The sequence below is a fragment of the Amaranthus tricolor genome, chromosome 10 (assembly GCF_026212465.1).
Source record: "Amaranthus tricolor cultivar Red isolate AtriRed21 chromosome 10, ASM2621246v1, whole genome shotgun sequence".
NCBI classification, from domain to species: domain Eukaryota; kingdom Viridiplantae; phylum Streptophyta; class Magnoliopsida; order Caryophyllales; family Amaranthaceae; genus Amaranthus; species Amaranthus tricolor.
Genome location: NC_080056.1, coordinates 22,500,800 through 22,510,229, shown reverse-complemented (window position 1 = coordinate 22,510,229; position 9,430 = coordinate 22,500,800).

The following is a 9,430-nucleotide window of genomic DNA, read 5'->3' as shown; positions in this document are numbered from 1 at the left end:
GAAACCTGTACTTCGCTTGACAGGTTGAGCGGAGTCGCTCGGGCGAGCGAGATGCAGAATCTGACAGAATCGTGTTTAAATCCAGATTCGCTCGACTAAACACTCATTTCTCACTCGAGCATTATCATTTCCTCCTACTTTCTCTCACTCAAAACTCAAAACCTAAGCCCTAAAATCCTTCAATCCTTCAACATTCACTCATCAACAACGTTCACTCTTCAATTTTATCAATTACAAACACATTGTTCCATTCTCATCAACATCCATCCACAATTAGGGTTTGTAGGATTGAGGTAAAAGTTGCCAAATTGTTCAAGATTTGAGTTTTTATTTACTTTCTACTAATTAATCTTTACTTTTTAGTAGAGATTTTGTGTTCCTTGCTTGTTTAATCTTTGTTTTAGGAAATCATCAATCAAAACAAGCTAATGGCACCAAGGAGGCAAAGGAGGAGGGAAAGGACTCCATCACCACAAAGAGTTGAACCCGACGAGGACTACCCCAACATAATTTTTAGGAATGAAGACCAACGAGATAAGTTTCAAAATCTTAAAGAAAGACCCATCATTCCTACCAGGTTTGTTTGTGCTAATGTGCTTAGAAACCTAGGATTATTTGAGTATGCTATGCATTTTTTTAGAGCAATAGGCATGGGTTTTATGTTCAATATGCATAGAGAAACATACCCTGAGTTAGTTCTCGAGTTCTTAAGTTCATTGACCATAACACAAGATGACTTTGGAGAAACCTCATTGTATTTCAGGATAGATGGAATTGAGCGGCAGCTCACTACGACTGAGCTTGCTGATTTATTTGGTCTGAGCAACATGGGGGGAGGATTAGACTATGAACAACACCCTTCCCAAATTTGGCCGTTAATATCAGGAGAACACTTGACCAACCTGCAGAATTTAGTTCTGAAAAAGGTTCATCACCCTGTTATCAGGATGTGGCTCAAGTTCATGGCTTTCACCATCACGGCCAAATCTGAGTCCAATAAGGCCAATAGTAACGATCTGATTATTTTAGGCTCAATCCTCCGCCCTGAATGGGGTTTTACCTTTAACCTAGCTAGACTTTTAGTCCATACATTCCGCCATACTATTAATCAACCTAACACTGTTCGAACACCGATACAGTTTGGCGGACTCATCACTCAAATTGCTATGCATTTTGGTTGGAGAGGAGAAGGGGTACTACCTAGAGAGACCACCACCATCAGCATGACCCACTTAGTTCAATCTAAGTGGCTAGAGCTTTCAAATGGTCAAACATGGTGGAAGCTTCATGACCGACAAATAGGTATCCCTCTCCCCACCCAAGCTCTTCCCGACTTAATCCCAAACCGTCCCACCTATCTCTTTGAACCAGAAGGGCGGGTACCTGACCCTCTAGCAGTGGAAAGGCAACCACCTCAGGCTTTCCACAATCAGTACTCCCGTCGAAGACGAGGCGGCTCTTCTTCTGCAAATGAGGAACGTCGCCCCTCACCTGCATATGAGCACGGAGGCCCATCCTCTAACTATGAGTTTGGTGGCACCTCTCATGCCCCACCTTCACCCCACCATACCGACCCTGATCCCGTCCTGGCCTCTTTACATCGCTTACACTTGCGTTTGGACGGCTATGATCAGCGGTTTGACCGAATAGAGGCGCAACAGAGCCGGATCGACCAATTCATGGTCGACTACCAGCAAAGCCAATATCCGGTATATGACCATCATTACCGCCAGGGGCATATTGCCCCAGTTCATGTGCACCCATCATGGTATACACCGCCACCGGGTGATTTTGGTTATGTTTACGGTTCCAAGGGGGACGGTAGTACATCTTTTGGTCCTGGAACACAGGAAGAGGGAGATGATGATGAGGAAGATAATGATGAGGGAGATGAAGAGGATGAAGAGGAAGATGAGAGTGACGCCTAGCGTCCTCACACCTTCTCTAATACCCCTTTGTCGCATTGAGGACACTGCTCAGTTCGGCTTGGGGGAGGTGTTGTATTTATGGTCTCCTTAGGTTCTTCTTGTGTATATATGCATGTTTTCATTGATTTTCTTTCTGATTTATTACTTTCGTAGTTTAGATTACTATTTTCTTTATTTAGTTATGCTTTCGATGACTTGAATCACATTCATGCACATTTTTGATCTTTAGTAGCTAACTTGATTTCATTTTGGGCCATATTCTTAATCTATGTATGATACCTTGGCAAGTTTAGATTATTTCTTCTAAATCTTTTTTCTTTGATTTGGAATCCTGTGAACCTTGAGTTTTCAAAACAAAAGTTGAGCATTGATTTGGTTTGTGGCACCGCCCTTGGGTATTTGTGGACATATTCTAAACCCGTAAGTATTTATTGAGCCCCTACCATACATTCACGTAAATTAATGAGATTGTGAATTTGTAGCGCACTAGGCATGACTCGAAGGACTTGGGTATTATATGGATCTAGTTGCTAGTTTGGATCGAGCTTATTCCTTTTCTTTCTTACCCTCTTGTTAACCTACATTATACCCCACTTTCTTCCATATCTCATTCAAGCATTTCATTTTCTTTTGTATCCCTTCGCTTTCACCTTCTTTCATCCCTAACTCTTTAGCATACTAGTTTGTTTGGTTGATGGTATGTTGATGGTTGGTTAATCACACTTGGCTTGAGTTTTTAGCTTGCATTTGTCTTTTTATATTTTCTTGAAGTCACCACTTGCATATATCATGGTGATATTTTAGACACAGTTGTATAAATTTAATTGGTATTGTACGACTCTAAGAGTCCCTTGATTTTACTCCCCACTTTTGGAAATGTAATGTTTATTTTTATATCATCTTTGTTTTCCTTAAAAAAAAAAAAAAAAAAAAAAAAAAAAAAAAAAAAAAGGTAATTGTATAGAAAAATTATTAGTTGTTAATGCCAAGTTGTGTGAAACCATGGGTCATTTTGGTTTGTTTGGATTAACTAGTTATGTTACCTCTTTTTGTAACTTTACTCTTATCCTTTCTACATTTCATCTTACTCTAACCTTTTCCAATTCACCTCTTTTAGGTCGATCCACCTACTTCTAGTGAAATCTTAGCCTTTGAGTCCTCGAGTACCGAGGTGCGAAACTTTGCCACATCTCTATTTAGAGGCTCACATCACTTTGAGCCATAGGATGAGGGAATGAGCGTAACTTTAAAACACTTGAGTGTGGTTGTTCATCTTGGCTAATATACCGAAAAGTGAGGTCCACTTATATCCATTGTGATTGGTTTGGGAGTCTTAGACTCAGTATGGCAAGATCATTGCTTGACAACTTGTTTTGAGAATAATTTGTAGAACAGGAACACACTTCAAACCTTTTAGAATTGATAATCATAACTTGCTGATCTATCATATATCTTTTGACAAATTGTGGCTTATGAGTTCATGACTATAGCTGTTGTTAGATCATTCATGTGCATCTATGACTGATTCTCGATTTTCTTTTCTCTTATTGATGCAATGCTTGCTTGAGGACAAGCAAAGGTCTGGCTTGGGGGAATTTGTTAGCTACATTTTTATCTTTATTTTTACCCCTATAAGTGGCTTGTTTAGTGTGAGTAAACTACACGTTATTGCATTGGTTTATTGGATTTTACGCTTGTTTTGTTGCTTTGGTATTTTATTTCATTTCAGGATCTAATCATATACACCGAGCACAAACTAGCCCCTCTAGTTGCATACATTGCTCACCTAAACACCGAGGATTCAAAGAAGCAAAACATCATGAGCCAAGCCACAAGAACAAGCCAAAATAGATCCGCTCGACCAGTCGAGCAAGATGGCTCGGGTCGAGCGAAATGCATTCACATTTCCAGAAGCTTCTGATCATCAACAGGACTTAAGCACAGTACATCTGCTCGACCGGTCGAGCACAATGGCTCGGGTCGAGCGGAGTTGATTTTTACATTCTGTCTCATTCTTGAAGTTTCTGATATTGAACCTGAAGGTGGCTCGACTGCTCGAGCGGGATTCGCTCGGGTCGAGCGAAATGGGCGGCAGCAACATGTGCGATCTTTTTAAAGCATCATTCGAGGTCCAATTATATTTGTTGCTTCTAATTGCTGCTGCCAAGGCTGCCAGCCACCCTACCCTATCCACTAGGGGTGGCACCCCCCTTCCTATAACCTAGGGGTGGTGGAGCAATCATGAAACCACCACCCCTCACTTGCTTTTGAAGCCTATAAATAGAGAAGAGGAAGGAGGAGCTTGGATCTCAGTTTTCATCTCAGTTTTTCACCTTTCATCTTGAGTAGTTTATGTATTCTTCATAGTCTTGCTTTCATTTCAATTAGGAATTAGTGTTAGCATAATTTCTCTTTCAATTCAATCTAGTATTTTCACTTTCCAAATACATTCTCTACTTTATCCTTTATTGTAATGTTTTGCAATTTGGGATTCTTCAACCATCGATGTACTACTATTGAAGCTTTTTGAAGGTATTACTTTGAATCATCAATTCATCTTGTTCATCCTTAGATTGAGCTCAAAAGAGTAACTTCTATTCTTGCTTATATTGTTTTCAATGCATGTCACTTAATCCCTTTGATTGTTTGCTTTAGTTATGATATTCATGCTTGTAGTTCTTCAACTTATATTGCTTTCATCTCTTTAGGATACTCTCTAGCTTAATTTATTCATCTATGATTCTTGACTTGCTGCATTCTGCAATTTCAATATGAATATGAGTGAGTAGTTTGTTTTGGCTTAGGCTAGGCATTATCACCATGAATGTAGTTTGAATTGCTTTCTCTACCTTTGGTTTGGTTATGTTGTTTATGGTTTAAGATGGATTTTGCTATCATGTTGTAGTGTCGTTGAATTGAGGGCGAGAGTCGATTTTTAACGATAATCTATGCTTAAAAGTTAAGGCGTCTCCATGAGAATAGGTAGATGCTTTAATTGGAAATGTTAAATGTGTGCTTCATGTCTTAAATTGTGTATTAGCTCCATGAGAATAGGTAGTTAAGCATAGTTAAGAAGCTTTTGTTGCTCGAGAGAGAACATTAGTACTTATGATACGTTCTTCCCCATAACAAAATATCCATGACCTTAGGTTAATGTTTAATAAACACTACTTTGGTGAGAAAGCCTAGTCTATGCCTCTTAGTTTATTGATCATTTTATCCTTGCTTTTAGTTCGTTGTATCCTTATTTACTTCTATGATTTGTTTTCATTAAGTTTCTTTTCTTTAATCGCTTGTTTTTATTTTATCTCCAAACATCATATTATATGTTTTCGAACACACTAATCGATTGAGAAACTATTAACTTAACTCTCACTCCTTCTGGATTCGACCCGTACTTGCCGACGTACTACGCTACGCCGTGCACTTGCGGTATTACTATTGAAGGACATAAAGTGCATGGAACACAAGGAAGCACAAGTTTATTTACTTCCCATTTGCATGCATGTCTGGCCTTAATCATTGGAATACTACTACCTTAGTTTATTTACTTGTGCAGGATAAAAGTGCATGGAACACAAGGAAGCACTTAACCACAGCTCAGCGCACACATGCTCAAGTTTAGACAGCAGCGAATGCATGCACTGTTGATGCAACCAGCAGCTATGATGCTTCATCCTACCACACGCACTTGGAATTGAGGACAATTCCTTTTCAAGAAGGGGGGATTGAGCCATATCAGCTAGGCTCATGTGAGGACAACAACAATAACCCAAAGGCTAGCAAGGAATCAATGAACAACAACATTAAAGACCATCAGAAACTTCTGATTAACCCCACTGACCAGGCCACCTTGGCGGGCCTGTACAGACGAATCCTGAGCCCATGGGATGACGTGCAGGGCATAGTTGGAATCTCCACACTGGGAACTAGCTACCATGTTCCAAGGATCCTACTCATGATCATGGAAAGCATATGGAAAAGTAAGGCAAAGGTCGCCCAGTCAACAGGGACAGCAAGCCAAAACATACAGCAGCCTCTGACCACTGACCAGGCCACCTTGGCAAGCTCGCCCAGACGTGACCCAAACCCATTGGATGACGTGGAGGGTAGTGTTGGAATCTCTGCACATGGACCTAGCTACCATGACCCAAGAGCCCTCCTGGAAGTCACCGGAGGTGGACTGAAAACGGAGCATAAGGTCGTCCAGTCAACAGCTTGCATATCAGACATTACTTAAAGTTTCTGGTTGTTTGTTTGATTTAATTTGTGTTTAGCCACGTGTAATTAGCCGTTAATAACCGTTAGGCACTCATGTAATTAGCCTACCTTTCATTCCTAGCTCTATAAATAAGTGATTCAATCATTGTAAAGGTTGTTGATTGTTGAATAAAATTCCAAATTTCAGAAAATTTCAAGTGTTTGAATTTTCTCTTCAATTGCTTGCAATTGGGTTACTTGGGCCAGTTTGCCCTCCATTGATTGTGCATCCTCTTGATCAGCCTTCAAGATTGCACTTCAATCTATCCAAGAACTTCGATCATTCCATTGATTAATCAAAGGAATTCATTGGGGTTGTCTTGAAAAGTGGCCTGGCAGTCCAGCTCTTATCAAGAAGCTGCTTGTCAGTCTTGGAATATCCCGGTTTGAGTCACGTTTCGATTTGTGCGATTGAATTCATCAGATTAGCACGCATAATTGGATCACAAACTCACATATACATATTGTGGCAATAGATGTACATAATGCATATGAATCTCTTGTGATAAAACATGAATCTCACGTGATAGTTATTGATTAGAACATACCCTCCTCCTATAATGAAGACTTGTCCTCAAGTCTAAGGAAGGAAATCAGGAAACCTTCTTGCAGAAGAGGATGCATCTTCCCAAGTAGTTTCGTGTGCAGCAAAATTCTTCCTTTTAACCAGATGTTGCACTACAGCTCTGTTATGACTTTTGATGACCCTGCGATCAATCATAGCTTCTGGTTCCATAGGACTATCAACATGATGACCGGACAACCAGTCAGGAATGTGTCTTGCAACAGGCAACTCACCATGAAATTTCTTAAGTTGGGACACATGGACTACATTGTGGATCTGCACTTCAGGTGGTAGTCGAGTTTGTAAGCAACTTGACCAATCTTAGCTATGACTAAGAAAGGCTCTATATATTTAGGAGCTAGCTTCTGATTCTCACCTATTTGTAATGTACGTTGTGTATAAGGTTGTGGCTTAAGCCAAACCCAGGTACCCACATCAAGCTGCCTCTCTGATCTTTTGTGATCTGTGAAGGTTTTCATTCTATGTTGAGCCCTTTTTAAATAAAATTTTAGCTCTGTCAGCCTTTCTTCTCGAGCTTGCATACTTCTGTTAACTGTTGCATTAGTACACTCACCAGGTAAATAAGGTAAATGCAGGGGAGGTGGTTGATTATAGACCACCTCATAAGGTGTGAGTTGCATAGCTGTATGAAAGTGAGTGTTATACCACCACTCAGCTAAGGGAAGCCGCATACACCACTATTTGGGATTTTCTAAACACATGCATCTTAGATAAGTTTCTAGGCATCTGTTAACCACTTCAGTTTGCCCATCAGTTTGAGGATGGTAAGCTGATGAAAGGAGTAAATTGGTGCCCTATATAGTAAAAAGCCCTTTCCAAAAATTACTGAGAAAAATTGAGTCTCTATCACTCACAATACTTCTTGGCCATCCATTTAACTTAAACACATTGTCTAAGTAAGCTTGAGCTACCTCCACAGCAGTAAAGGGATGAGATTAAGGAATGAAGTGAGCATACTTACTCAATCTATCAACCACTACTAATATGACTTCTTTGCCCATAAACTTAGGTAGACCAGTAATAAAGTCCAGGGACATGTCAATCCAGACCTTATCTGGAATAGGTAAAGGCTGCAATAATCCTGGACTAGCAGCACTATCATATTTGGAAGTCTAGCACACTTGGCAGTTTCTAATGAAAGCTCTAACATCCTTGTTAAGCCTTTTCTAGTAGAATAAATTTTTGATTCATTTAAGAGTAAGTTCCCTTCCACCATGACCACTCTCAGGTGAGGAATGATGCCAACAAAGAAGCTTGTGTTTCAAGGGATGCATAGGCCCTATAACCATTCGCCCCTTTTTCCTCAATATACCCCCTTGTAAAGTGTAACTTGCAAAAGTTTGCTGATCTTGTAATTCTTCAATAATGGAGATCAAGTTGGTATCTAGGTGGTAACTGTTCTTAATTTGTCCAAGTAAGTCAGAATCAATAATAGAAACTGCCAAACACAATATTATAGCCCCATCAACTCTTGATAATGCATCTACAGCTATATTCTCCTTGCCACTCTTGTATTGGATATCATAACTAAAACCCATGACTTAGATAACAAGAAATTTTGAAAAGGAGTTGACACTTTCTGTTCTAATAACCATTTGAGACTTTTTTTGGTCAGTCTTGATTAAGAAATGAGTTGAGGATAGGTATTGTTCCCACTTTTGGACAACATGAACGATTGCCAACAGTTCTTTCTTATGAACTGAAAGTCTTCGCAATTTTGGACCTAAAGTCTTACAGAGGTAAGCTAGAGGTTTCCCTTCTTGCATCAACACTGCCCCAATGCCCGTTGAAGAAGCATCAGTCTTCACAATAAAAAGTTTTTCGAAATTTGGAACATCAAGACATGTAGCATTGATAAAGGCCTGTTTAAGCTTGTCAAAAGCCTCTTGAGCAACCTCAGACCAAGCCAACTTACACTATTTCACCACATTGTGTTTTTTTTAGAAGTTCATGCAAGGGTTTGCAAATCAAGGCGTAATGTGGAATAAACTTTCTATAATACCCAGTGAGGCCCAAAAAACTCAACAAATCCTTAATTGTCTTGGGAACAGGCCAATTAGCAACTGCCTCCACCTTCTTTGGATCTGTTTCTACTCCTTTTCCAGAATTTAAGTGTCCTAGGTACTCCACCTTAGGTTGAACAAAAAAGCATTTGGATTCCTTGATAAACATTTGGTGAGACCTTAATAAGTCAAACACAAGAATCAAATGCTTTCAATGGTTAGTTAAGGTATCACTATAAACCAAAATATCATCAAAAATACAAGAACACACTTCCTAAGAAGGTGCCTGAAAATATTGTTCATCCATTTTTTGAAATGAGGCTAGAGCATTATTGAGACCAAAAGGCATCACCAAAAATTCAAAATGTCCAGTATAAGTTTTAAAAGCAGTTTTATAAACATCATTTGGATGCACCCTTAATTGGTGATAACCAGCCCTAAGGTCAAGTTTAGTGAAAACACTTGCACCAGCTAATTCATCAATCAATTCATCCACAACAGGAATAGGAAACTTATATTTAATGGTTTTCTTGTTGAGATCCCTATAGTTAACACATAGTCTCCATGTGCCATCTTTCTTGCCTACTGGCACCACTAAAGAGGCAAAAGGACTGCAGCTAAATTGAATGATACCCCTATCAAGCATGTCTTGA